Raw genomic sequence first — 13,370 nt, forward strand, 5'->3', positions numbered from 1 at the left:
AGTGATGATGACTTCGAATTGACATACTATAAGCAAGAAAAGTATCTTGTTTGCAACGTTTGAATGGAATACAACCGTAACAATTTGTAATAAAAATCACTCACTTGGAATAAGTACGTCTATATGTTAAAACTTATACAATTTGATTTAACAAATTTTTTGCGTCCTCCCCGCACTGGATCCGACCCTCGGAGAGACCCAGTGCAGAGGTCCTTCCAGTACTTATCAAATGCTGTGAAAACCTGAAAGAGAATAAGAGAAACAATTGTTTCCACACACGAAAGTCTAAACTTTCATTGTCTCTTGGACATACATGAACCGTTTAAAAAGATTTATAAAAAAAACACTAGATATTTACTAGTATACCGTTCGTAGGAAAAAAAGAAGATGAGCACACCACCTCTGTCAAATCAAATGATTTGTTTTTTTCTGTATTGTACAATAATTATTTCTTATACTTGTGCACATATCATCTTGCTAAAGTCAAGAAAACAAAGATTTCTTTCAATTTTCCTCATATCCATTTTTATGGCTTCAAAAAATAGTTTCTTTTGCAGGAAACAGAGCAGGATCCCAATTTAGATAATGACTTCGACTTCAATATAGGTAATTTTAAAAGATGGTTAGTTATCTATTATATAGTTACCTGTTTGATGTGTTTGAAGGGAAATAACCGTGACAATGTAATAACACTTGATTTCATTTCATCTTTTGTTTTAAAAATGTACAATTTGATTTTTAAAAAAATGGAAGTTCTGTTCAGGCTTTATTAATTTTACGGCATCCCTCACCAGTACAATTAAACTTCTACTTTCAACGAGAATAAAATATTAATCTGGCAGCGGTGGGATTCGAATCCACACGCCTCAATGAGACTGGTGCCTAAAACCAGCGCCTTAGACCGCTCGGTGCACGGCTACCTGTACAGTTTAATGATAATTTCCAATACGTAGAAAAATATTTTTACAATTGAAGTATTGAATATTGCACTTTTTTTTCAAAATTCTGAAGAAATATTTCTCAAAAATTCATTTGTAGTTTCCTCTTTTTGCCTAGTTATTACAAGAGGCTTTCTCAGGACTAATTCGAAACAAGGGCTTTGGCATTATATTCTTAGGAAAGAAGTGGTGGGGATTTTTCTCAAACTTAATATCTCACTTACTTAAATCTTCTTCTGAAATTACTTTCATTAATACAAGTAAATTATATTTAGGCAATATTTTGAATTAACAACCTTTTTAATAAATCTTTTTTAAACAATCAAATTAAACGGTTATATCTTAATGCAATCCTTCAAAACGGCACCCAGCACATTGTCAAAATTCAATATTGTATTTATCAATTTACATATGATTCCAACAATTAAATAGAATGCAAAGGTTATTACATGGACTTAAAGATTTGTGATGCCTGTAAAATGGCTTTAGTATATGTCGCTGGCTAGGTGGTTTCTTTCAATTTTCCCTTGTGTATGGGTTTGGGTATATATCTATACAAGGCCACATCAAAATAGCCATTTTTGCAGGAAACGGTACTGCTGCAGAATAGGAAACAGCACAGGATCTCACTTTTTAGTGATGATGACTTTCGAATTGACATACGTGATGCAAGAAAGTATCTTGTTTTGCAACGTTTGAATGGAAATAACCGTAACAATTTGTAATAATACTTGGATTTATTTCGTCTTTTTGTTAAACTTATACAATTTGATTTAACACAAATTTTTGCGTCCCCGCACTCCAGTACTTATAAAATGCTGTGAAACCTGAATGAGAATAGAAATCAATTGTTTCCACACGAAGATCTTACTTTTATTGTTCTCTTGGACATACATGTAAGGTTTATAAAGATATAAAAAAAACCTAGATGTTTCTAGTTCCAGTTGTGAAAACTAAGAATAATGCAAACCACTCTGTCTGTATTGTACAAATAATTATTTCTTATACTTGTGCACATATCATCTTGCTAAAGTCAAGAAAACAAAGATTTCTTTCAATTTTCCTCATATCCATTTTTATGGCTTCAAAAAATAGTTTCTTTTGCAGGAAACAGAGCAGGATCCCAATTTAGATAATGACTTCGACTTCATATAGGTAATTTTAAAAGATGGATTAGTTATCTATTATATAGTTACCTGTTTGAATGTGTCTTGAAGGGAAATAACCGTTGACAATGTAATAACACTTGATTTCCATTTCATCTTTTGTTTTAAAAAATGTACAATTTGATTTTAAAAAAAAATGGAAGTTCTGTTCAGCCGGCTTTATTAATTTAAACGGTCCATCCCGACAACCAGTACAATTAAACTTCTACTTTCAACGAGAATAAAATATTAATCTGGCAGCGGTGGGATACGAACCCACGCCTCAATAGATACTGGTGCCTAAAACCAGCGCCTTAGACCGCTCCGGGCACGCTACCTGTACAGTTAATGATAATTTCCAATACGTAGAAAAATATTTATTACAATGAAGTTTGATATTTGCTTTTTTTCAAAATTCTGAAGAAAATATTTCTCAAAATTCATTTGTAGTTTTCCTCTTTTTGCCTAGTTATTCAAGAGGCTTTTCAGGACTAATTCGAAACAAGGGCTTTGGCATTATATCTTAGAAAGAAGTGGTGGGATTTCTCAAACGTTAATATCTCTCTTTTCATAAACTTCTTTTGGAAATTACTTTCATATACAAGTAAATGTATATAGGCAAATATTTTGAATTAACAACCTTTTAATAATCTTTTTAACAATCAATTAACGGTTATTTCTTAATGCAATCCTTCAAAACGGCACCCAGACATTGTCAAAATTCAATATTGTACTTTATCAATTTACATATGATTCCAACAATTTAAATAGAATGCAAAGGTTATTACATGGACTTAAAGATTGTGATGCCTGTAAAATGGCTTTAGTATATGTCGCTGCTAGGTGGTTTCTTTCAATTTTCCCTTGTGTATGGTTTTGGGTATATATCTATACAAGGCCACATCAAAATAGCCATTTTGCAGGAAACGGTACTGCTGCAGAATAGGAAACAGCACAGGATCTCACTTTTTAGTGATGATGACTTCGAATTGACATACGTGATGCAAGAAAGTATCTTGTTTGCAACGTTTGAATGGAAATAACCGTAACAATTTGTAATAATACTTGGATTTATTTCGTCTTTTTGTTAAACTTATACAATTTGATTTAACACAAATTTTTGCGTCCCCGCACTCCAGTACTTATAAAATGCTGTGAAACCTGAATGAGAATAGAAATCAATTGTTTCCACACGAAAGTCTTACTTTTATTGTCTCTTGGACATACATGTAAGGTTTATAAAGATATAAAAAAAAACTAGATATTTCTAGTTTCCGTTGTGAAAAATAAGAAGATGCAAACCACTCTGTCGAAATCAATTGATGACGTGTTTTCTGTATTGTAACAATAATTATTTCTTATACTTGTGCACATATCATCTTGCTAAAGTCAAGAAAACAAAGATTTCTTTCAATTTTCCTCATATCCATTTTTATGGCTTCAAAAAATAGTTCTTTTGCAGGAAACAGAGCAGGATCCCAATTTAGATAATGACTTCGACTTCATATAGGTAATTTTAAAAGATGGTTAGTTATCTATTATATAGTTACCTGTTTGATGTGTTTGAAGGGAAATAACCGTGACAATGTAATAACACTTGATTTCATTTCATCTTTTGTTTTAAAAATGTACAATTTGATTTTAAAAAAAATGGAAGTTCTGTTCAGGCTTTATTAATTTTACGGCATCCCTCACCAGTACAATTAAACTTCTACTTTCAACGAGAATAAAATATTAATCTGGCAGCGGTGGGATTCGAACCCACGCCTCAATGAGACTGGTGCCTAAAACCAGCGCCTTAGACCGCTCGGGCCACGCTACCTGTACAGTTAATGATAATTTCCAATACGTAGAAAAAATATTTTTACAATTGAAGTTTGATATTGCTTTTTTTTTCAAAATTCTGAAGAAATATTTCTCAAAATTCATTTGTTAGTTTCCTCTTTTTGCCTAGTTATTCAAGAGGCTTTTCAGGACTAATTCGAAACAAGGGCTTTGGCATTATATCTTAGAAAGAAGTGGTGGGGATTTTCTCAAACTTAATATCTCTCTTTCTTAAACTTCTTTTGAAATTACTTTCATATACAAGTAAATGTATTAGGCAATATTTTGAATTAACAACCTTTTAATAATCTTTTTTAACAATCAATTAACGGTTATTTCTTAATGCAATCCTTCAAAACGGCACCTAGACATTGTCAAAATTCAATATTGTATTTATCAATTTACATATGATTCCAACAATTAAATAGAATGCAAAGGTTATTACATGGACTTAAAGATTGTGATGCCTGTAAAATGGCTTTAGTATATGTCGCTGGCTAGGTGGTTTCTTTCAATTTTCCCTTGTGTATGGTTTTGGGTATATATCTATACAAGGCCACATCAAAATAGCCATTTTGCAGGAAAACGGGTACTGCTGCAGAATAGGGAAACAGCACAGGATCTCACTTTTTAGTGATGATGACTTCGAATTGACATACGTGATGCAAGAAAGTATCTTTGTTGCAACGTTTGAATGGAAATAACCGTAACAATTGTAATAATACTTGGATTTATTTCGTCTTTTTGTTAAAACTTATACAATTTGATTTAACACAAAATTTTTGCGTCCCCGCACTCCAGTACTTATAAAATGCTGTGAAACCTGAATGAGAATAGAAATCAATTGTTTCCACACGAAAGTCTTACTTTTATTGTCTCTTGGACATACATGTAAGGTTTATAAAGATATAAAAAAAAACTAGATATTTCTAGTTCCGTTGTGAAAAAATAAGAAGATGCAAACCACTCCACTCTGTCTGTATTGTACAATAATTATTTCTTATACTTGTGCACATATCATCTTGCTAAAGTCAAGAAAACAAAGATTTCTTTCAATTTTCCTCATATCCATTTTTATGGCTTCAAAAAATAGTTCTTTTGCAGGAAACAGAGCAGGATCCCAATTTAGATAATGACTTCGACTTCATATAGGTAATTTTAAAAGATGGTTAGTTATCTATTATATAGTTACCTGTTTGATGTGTTTGAAGGGAAATAACCGTGACAATGTAATAACACTTGATTTCATTTCATCTTTTGTTTTAAAAATGTACAATTTGATTTTTAAAAAAAATGGAAGTTCTGTTCAGGCTTTATTAATTTTACGGCATCCCTCACCAGTACAATTAAACTTCTACTTTCAACGAGAATAAAATATTAATCTGGCAGCGGTGGGAATTCGAACCCACGCCTCAATGAGAGACTGGTGCCTAAAACCAGCGCCTTAGACCGCTCGGCCACGCTACCTGTACAGTTAATGATAATTTCCAATACGTAGAAAAATATTTTTACAATTGAAGTTTGATATTGCTTTTTTTTCAAAATTCTGAAGAAATATTTCTCAAAATTCATTTGTAGTTTCCTCTTTTTGCCTAGTTATTCAAGAGGCTTTTCAGGACTAATTCGAAACAAGGGCTTTGGCATTATATCTTAGAAAGAAGTGGTGGGGATTTTCTCAAACTTAATATCTCTCTTTCTTAAACTTCTTTTGAAATTACTTTCATATACAAGTAAATGTATTAGGCAATATTTTGAATTAACAACCTTTTAATAATCTTTTTTAACAATCAATTAAACGGTTATTTCTTAATGCAATCCTTCAAAACGGCACCCAGACATTGTCAAAATTCAATATTGTATTTATCAATTTACATATGATTCCAACAATTAAATAGAATGCAAAGGTTATTACATGGACTTAAAGATTGTGATGCCTGTAAAATGGCTTTAGTATATGTCGCTGGCTAGGTGGTTTCTTTCAATTTTCCCTTGTGTATGGATTTGGGTATATATCTATACAAGGCCACATCAAAATAGCCATTTTGCAGGAAACGGTACTGCTGCAGAATAGGAAACAGCACAGGATCTCACTTTTTAGTGATGATGACTTCGAATTGACATACGTGATGCAAGAAAGTAATCTTGTTTGCAACGTTTGAATGGAAATAACCGTAACAATTTGTAATAATACTTGGATTTATTTCGTCTTTTTGTTAAACTTATACAATTTGATTTAACACAAATTTTTGCGTCCCCGCACTCCAGTACTTATAAAATGCTGTGAAACCTGAATGAGAATAGAAAATCAATTGTTTCCACACGAAAGTCTTACTTTTATTGTCTCTTGGACATACATGTAAGGTTTATAAAGATATAAAAAAAACTAGATATTTCTAGTTCCGTTGTGAAAAATAAGAAGATGCAAACACTCTTATCGAAATCAATTGATGTGTTTTCTGTATTGTACAATAATTATTTCTTATACTTGTGCACATATCATCTTGCTAAAGTCAAGAAAACAAAGATTTCTTTCAATTTTCCTCATATACCATTTTTATGGCTTCAAAAAATAGTTCTTTTGCAGGAAACAGAGCAGGATCCCAATTTAGATAATGACTTCGACTTCATATAGGTAATTTTAAAAGATGGTTTAGTTATCTATTATATAGTTACCTGTTTGATGTGTTTGAAGGGAAATAACCGTGACAATGTAATAACACTTGATTTCATTTCATCTTTTGTTTTAAAAATGTACAATTTGATTTTAAAAAAATGGAAGTTCTGTTCAGGCTTTATTATTTTACGGCATCCCTCACCAGTACAATTAAACTTCTACTTTCAACGAGAATAAAATATTAATCTGGCAGCGGTGGGATTCGAACCCACGCCTCAATGAGACTGGTGCCTAAAACCAGCGCCTTAGACCGCTCGGCCACGCTACCTGTACAGTTAATGATAATTTCCAATACGTAGAAAAATATTTTTACAATTGAAGTTTGATATTGCTTTTTTTTTCAAAATTCTGAAGAAATATTTCTCAAAATTCATTTGTAGTTTCCTCTTTTTGCCTAGTTATTCAAGAGGCTTTTCAGGACTAATTCGAAACAAGGGCTTTGGCATTTATATCTTAGAAAGAAGTGGTGGGGATTTTTCTCAAACTTAATATCTCTCTTTCTTAAACTTCTTTTGAAATTACTTTCATATACAAGTAAATGTATTAGGCAATATTTTGATTTAACAACCTTTTAATAATCTTTTTTAACAATCAATTAACGGTTATTTCTTAATGCAATCCTTCAAAACGGCACCCAGACATTGTCAAAATTCAATATTGTATTTATCAATTTACATATGATTCCAACAATTAAATAGAATGCAAAGGTTATTACATGGACTTAAAGATTGTGATGCCTGTAAAATGGACTTTAGTATATGTCGATGGCTAGGTGGTTTCTTTCAATTTTCCCTTGTGTATAGTTTTGGGTATATATCTATACAAGGCCACATCAAAATAGCCATTTTGCAGGAAACGGTACTGCTGCAGAATAGGAAACAGCACAGGATCTCACTTTTTAGTGATGATGACTTCGAATTGACATACGTGATGCAAGAAAGTATCTTGTTTGCAACGTTTGAATGGAAATAACCGTAACAATTTGTAATAATACTTGGATTTATTTCGTCTTTTTGTTAAACTTATACAATTTGATTTAACACAAATTTTTGCGTCCCCGCACTCCAGTACTTATAAAATGCTGTGAAACCCTGAAATGAGAATAGAAATCAATTGTTTCCACACGAAAGTCTTACTTTTATTGTCTCTTGGACATACATGTAAGGTTTATAAAGATATATAAAAAAACTAGATATTTCTTAGTTCCGTTGTGAAAAATAAGAAGATGCAAAACCACTCTGTCGAAATCTGTATTGTAACAATAATTATTTCTTATACTTGTGCACATATCATCTTGCTAAAGTCAAGAAAACAAAGATTTCTTTCAATTTTCCTCATATCCATTTTTTATGGCTTCAAAAAATAGTTCTTTTGCAGGAAACAGAGCAGGATCCCAATTTAGATAATGACTTCGACTTCATATAGGTAATTTTAAAAAGATGGTTAGTTATCTATTATATAGTTACCTGTTTGATGTGTTTGAAGGGAAATAACCGTGACAATGTAATAACACTTGATTTCATTTCATCTTTTGTTTTAAAAATGTACAATTTGATTTTTAAAAAAATGGAAGTTCTGTTCAGGCTTTATTAATTTTACGGCATCCCTCACCAGTACAATTAAACTCTCTACTTTCAACGAGAATAAAATATTTAATCTGGCAGCGGTGGAATTCGATACCCACGCCTCAATGAGACTGGTGCCTAAAACCAGCGCCTTAGACCGCTCGGCCACGCTACCTGTACAGTTAATGATAATTTCCAATACGTAGAAAAATATTTTTACAATTGAAGTTTGATATTGCTTTTTTTTCAAAAATTCTGAAGAAATATTTCTCAAAATTCATTTGTAGTTTCCTCTTTTTGCCTAGTTATTCAAGAGGCTTTTCAGGACTAATTCGAAACAAGGGCTTTGGCATTATATCTTAGAAAGAAGTCGGTGGGGATTTTCTCAAAACTTAATATCTCTCTTTCTTAAACTTCTTTTGAAATTACTTTCATATACAAGTAAATGTATTAGGACAATATTTTGAATTAACAACCTTTTAATAATCTTTTTTAACAATCAATTAACGGTTATTTCTTAATGCAATCCTTCAAAACGGCACCCAGACATTGTCAAAATTCAATATTGTATTTATCAATTTACATATTGATTCCAACAATTAAATAGAATGCAAAGGTTTATTACATGGACTTAAAGATTGTGATGCCTGTAAAATGGCTTTAGTATATGTCGCTGGCTAGGTGGTTTCTTTCATTTTATCCCTTGTGTATGGGTTTGGGTATATATCTATACAAGGCCACATCAAAATAGCCATTTTGCAGGAAACGGTAACTGCTGCAGAATAGGAAACAGCACAGGATCTCACTTTTTAGTGATGATGACTTTGAATTGACATACGTGATGCAAGAAAGTATCTTGTTTGCAACGTTTGAATGGAAATAACCGTAACAATTTGTAATAATACTTGGATTTATTTCGTCTTTTTGTTAAACTTATACAATTTGATTTAACACAAATTTTTGCGTCCCCGCACTCCAGTACTTATAAAATGCTGTGAAACCTGAATGAGAATAGAAATCAATTGTTTCCACACGAAAGTCTTACTTTTATTGTCTCTTGGACATACATGTAAGGTTTATAAAGATATATAATAAAAAAAAAAACTAGATATTTCTAGTTCCGTTGTGAAAATAAATGCATAACCACTCTGTCGAAGATCAAAACCACTCTGTTTTCTGTATTGTACAATAATTATTTCTTATACTTGTGCACATATCATCTTGCTAAAGTCAAGAAAACAAAGATTTCTTTCAATTTTCCTCATATCCATTTTTATGGCTTCAAAAAATAGTTCTTTTGCAGGAAACAGAGCAGGATCCCAATTTAGATAATGACTTCGACTTCATATAGGTAATTTTAAAAGATGGTTAGTTATCTATTATATAGTTACCTGTTTGATGTGTTTGAAGGGAAATAAACCGTGACAATGTAAGTACACTTGATTTCATTTCATCTTTTGTTTTAAAAATGTACAATTTGATTTTTAAAAAAATGGAAGTTCTGTTCAGGCTTTATTAATTTTTACGGCATCCCTCACCAGTACAATTAAACTTCTACTTTCAACGAGAATAAAATATTAATCTGGCAGCGGTGGGATTCGAAACCCACGCCTCAATGAGACTGGTGCCTAAAACCAGCGCCTTAGACCGCTCGGCCACGCTACCTGTACAGTTAATGATAATTTCCAATACGTAGAAAAATATTATTACAATTGAAGTTTGATATTGCTTTTTTTTTTCAAAATTCTGAAGAAATATTTCTCAAAATTCATTTGGTAGTTTCCTCTTTTTGCCTAGTTATTCAAGAGGCTTTTCAGGACTAATTCGAAACAAGGGCTTTGGCATTATATCTTAGAAAGAAGTGGTGGGGATTTTCTCAAACTTAATATCTCTCTTTCTTAAACTTCTTTTGAAATTACTTTCATATACAAGTAAATGTATTAGGCAATATTTTGAATTAACAACCTTTTAATAATCTTTTTAACAATCAATTAACGGTTATTTCTTAATGCAATCCTTCAAAACGGCACCCAGACATTGTCAAAATTCAATATTGTATTTATCAATTTACATATGATTCCAACAATTAAATAGAATGCAAAGGTTATTACATGGACTTAAAGATTGTGATGCCTGTAAAATGGCTTTAGTATATGTCGCTGGCTAGGTGGTTTCTTTCAATTTTCCCTTGTGTATGGTTTTTGGGTATATATCTATACAAGGCCACATCAAAATAGCCATTTTGCAGGAAACGGTATTTGCTGCAGAATAGGAAACAGCACAGGATCTCACTTTTTAGTGATGATTGACTTCGAATTGACATACGTGATGCAAGAAAGTATCTTGTTTGCAACGTTTGAATGGAAATAACCGTAACAATTTGTAATAATACTTGGATTTATTTCGTCTTTTTGTTAAACTTATACAATTTGATTTAACACAAATTTTTGCGTCCCCGCACTCCAGTTACTTATAAAATGCTGTGAAACCTGAATGAGAATAGAAATCAATTGTTTCCACACGAAAGTCTTACTTTTATTGTCTCTTGGACATACATGTAAGGTTTATAAAGATATAAAAAAAAAACTAGATATTTCTAGTTCCGTTGTGAAAAATAAGAAGATGCAAACCACTCTGTCGAAATCACTTGATGTGTTTTCTGTATTGTACAATAATTATTTCTTATACTTGTGCACATATCATCTTGCTTTAAAGTCAAGAAAACAAAGATTTCTTTTTCAATTTTCCTCATATCCATTTTTATGGCTTCAAAAAATAGTTCTTTTGCAGGAAACAGAGCAGGATCCCAATTTAGATAATGACTTCGACTTCATATAGGTAATTTTAAAAGTATGGTTAGTTTATCTATTATATAGTTACCTGTTTGATGTGTTTGAAGGGAAATAACCGTGACAATGTAATAACACTTGATTTCATTTCATCTTTTGTTTAAAAATGTACAATTTGATTTTTTAAAAAAATGGAAGTTTCTGTTCAGGCTTTATTAATTTTACGGCATCCCTCACCAGTACAATTAAACTTCTACTTTCAACGAGAATAAAATATTAATCTGGCAGCGGTGGGATTTCGACCCACGCCTCAATGAGACTGGTGGCCTAAAACCAGCGCCTTAGACCGCTCGGCCACGCTACCTGTACAGTTAATGATAATTTCCAATACGTAGAAAAAAAATTTTTTACAATTGAAGTTTGATATTGCTTTTTTTTTTCAAAATTCTGAAGAAATATTTCTCAAAATTCATTTGTTAGTTTCCTCTTTTTTTGCCTAGTTATTCAAGAGGCTTTTCAGGACTAATTCGTGAAACAAGGTGCTTTGGCATTATATCTTAGAAAGAAGCGGTGGGGATTTCTCAAACTTAATATCTCTCTTTCTTAAACTTCTTTTTGAAATTACTTTCATATACAAGTAAATGTATTAGACAAAATATTTGATTTAACAACCTTTTAATAATCTTTTTTAACAATCAATTAAAACGGTTATTTCTTAATGCAATCCTTCAAAACGGCACCCAGACATTGTCAAAATTCAATATTGTATTTATCAATTTACATATGATTCCAACAATTAAATAGAATGCAAAGGTTTATTACATGGACTTAAAGATTGTGATGCCTGTAAAATGGCTTTAGTATATGTCGCTGGCTAGGTGGTTTCTTTCAATTTTTCCCTTGTGTATGGTTTTGGGTATATATCTATACAAGGCCACATCAAAATAGCCATTTTGCAGGAAACGGTAATTGCTGCAGAATAGGAAACAGCACAGGATCTCACTTTTTAGTGATGATGACTTTTCGAATTGACATACGTGATGCAAGAAAGTATCTTGTTTGCAACGTTTGAATGGAAATAACCGTAACAATTTGTAATAATACTTGTATTTATTTCGTCTTTTTTGTTAAACTTATACAATTTGATTTAACACAAATTTTTGCGTTCCCGCACTCCAGTACTTATAAAATGCTGTGAAACCTGAATTGAGAATAGAAATCAATTGTTTCCACACGAAAGTCTACTTTTTTATTGTCTCTTGGACATACATGTAAGGTTTATAAAGATAATGAAAAAAAACTAGATATTTCTAGTTCCGTTGTGAAAAATAAGAAGATGCAAAACCACACTGTCGAAAATCAATTGATGTTGTTTCTGTATTGTACAATAATTATTTCTTATACTTGTGCACATATCATCTTGCTAAAGTCAAAAAAAAACAAAGATTTCTTTCAATTTTCCTCATATACATTTTTATGGCTTCAAAAAATAGTTCTTTTGCAGGAAACAGAGCAGGATCCCAATTTAGATAATGACTTCGACTTCATATAGGTAATTTTAAAAGATGGTTAGTTATCTATTATATAGTTACCTGTTTGATGTGTTTGAAGGGAAATAACGTGACAATGTAATAACACTTGATTTCATTTCATCTTTTGTTTTAAAAATGTACAATTTGGATTTTAAAAAAATGGAAGTTCTGTTCAGGCTTTATTAATTTTACGGCATCCCTCAGCAGTACAATTAAACTTCTACTTTCAACGAGAATTAAAATATTAATCTGGCATGCGGTGGGATTCGAACCCACGCCTCAATGAGACTGGTGCCTAAAACCAGCGCCTTAGACCGATCGGGCCACGCTACCTGTACAGTTAATGATAATTTCCAATACGTAGAAAAATATTTTTACAATTCAAGTTTGATATTGCTTTTTTTTTCAAAATTCTGAAGAAATATTTTTCTCAAAAATTCATTTGTAATTTCCTCGTTTTGCCTAGTTATTCAAGAGGCTTTTCAGGACTAATTCGAAACAAGGGCTTTGGCATTATATCTTAGAAAGAAGCGGTGGGTATTTTCTCAAACTTAATATCTCTCTTTCTTAAACTTCTTTTTGAAATTACTTTCATATACAAGTAAATGTATTAGACAATATTTTGATTTAACAACCTTTTAATAATCTTTTTAACAATCAATTAACGGTTATTCTTAATGCAATCCTTCAAAACGGCACCTAGACATTGTCAAAATTCAATATTGTATTTATCAATTTACATATGATTCCAACAATTAAATAGAATGCAAAGGTTATTACATGGACTTAAAATTGTGATGCCTGTAAAATGGCTTTAGTATATGTCGCTGGCTAGGTGGTTTCTTTCAATTTTCCCTTGTGTATGGTTTTGGGTATGGTATATTCTATACAAGGCCACATCAA

At 31.6% G+C, this 13,370-nt stretch overlaps 6 non-coding genes across 6 annotated transcripts; all 6 read right to left on the reverse strand.

Annotated features, from left to right (window-relative positions):
* Window positions 1-3,823: 3,823 nt before the first annotated feature.
* Window positions 3,824-3,905, reverse strand: Trnal-uag (transfer RNA leucine (anticodon UAG)). Its single transcript has one exon. It is a non-coding gene; the product is annotated as a tRNA-Leu (tRNA).
* Window positions 3,906-5,290: 1,385 nt separating this feature from the next.
* Window positions 5,291-5,374, reverse strand: Trnal-uag (transfer RNA leucine (anticodon UAG)). Its single transcript has one exon. It is a non-coding gene; the product is annotated as a tRNA-Leu (tRNA).
* Window positions 5,375-6,768: 1,394 nt separating this feature from the next.
* Window positions 6,769-6,849, reverse strand: Trnal-uag (transfer RNA leucine (anticodon UAG)). Its single transcript has one exon. It is a non-coding gene; the product is annotated as a tRNA-Leu (tRNA).
* A 1,390-nt stretch (window positions 6,850-8,239) lies between these two features.
* Trnal-uag (transfer RNA leucine (anticodon UAG)) lies at window positions 8,240-8,321 on the reverse strand. The gene has a single exon. It is a non-coding gene; the product is annotated as a tRNA-Leu (tRNA).
* Window positions 8,322-9,729: 1,408 nt separating this feature from the next.
* Trnal-uag (transfer RNA leucine (anticodon UAG)) lies at window positions 9,730-9,811 on the reverse strand. Its single transcript has one exon. It is a non-coding gene; the product is annotated as a tRNA-Leu (tRNA).
* Window positions 9,812-12,717: 2,906 nt separating this feature from the next.
* Trnal-uag (transfer RNA leucine (anticodon UAG)) lies at window positions 12,718-12,800 on the reverse strand. Its single transcript has one exon. It is a non-coding gene; the product is annotated as a tRNA-Leu (tRNA).
* Between the last annotated feature and the right edge of the window lie 570 nt (window positions 12,801-13,370).

Source organism: Argopecten irradians, chromosome 9, assembly GCF_041381155.1.
Source record: "Argopecten irradians isolate NY chromosome 9, Ai_NY, whole genome shotgun sequence".
NCBI classification, from domain to species: domain Eukaryota; kingdom Metazoa; phylum Mollusca; class Bivalvia; order Pectinida; family Pectinidae; genus Argopecten; species Argopecten irradians.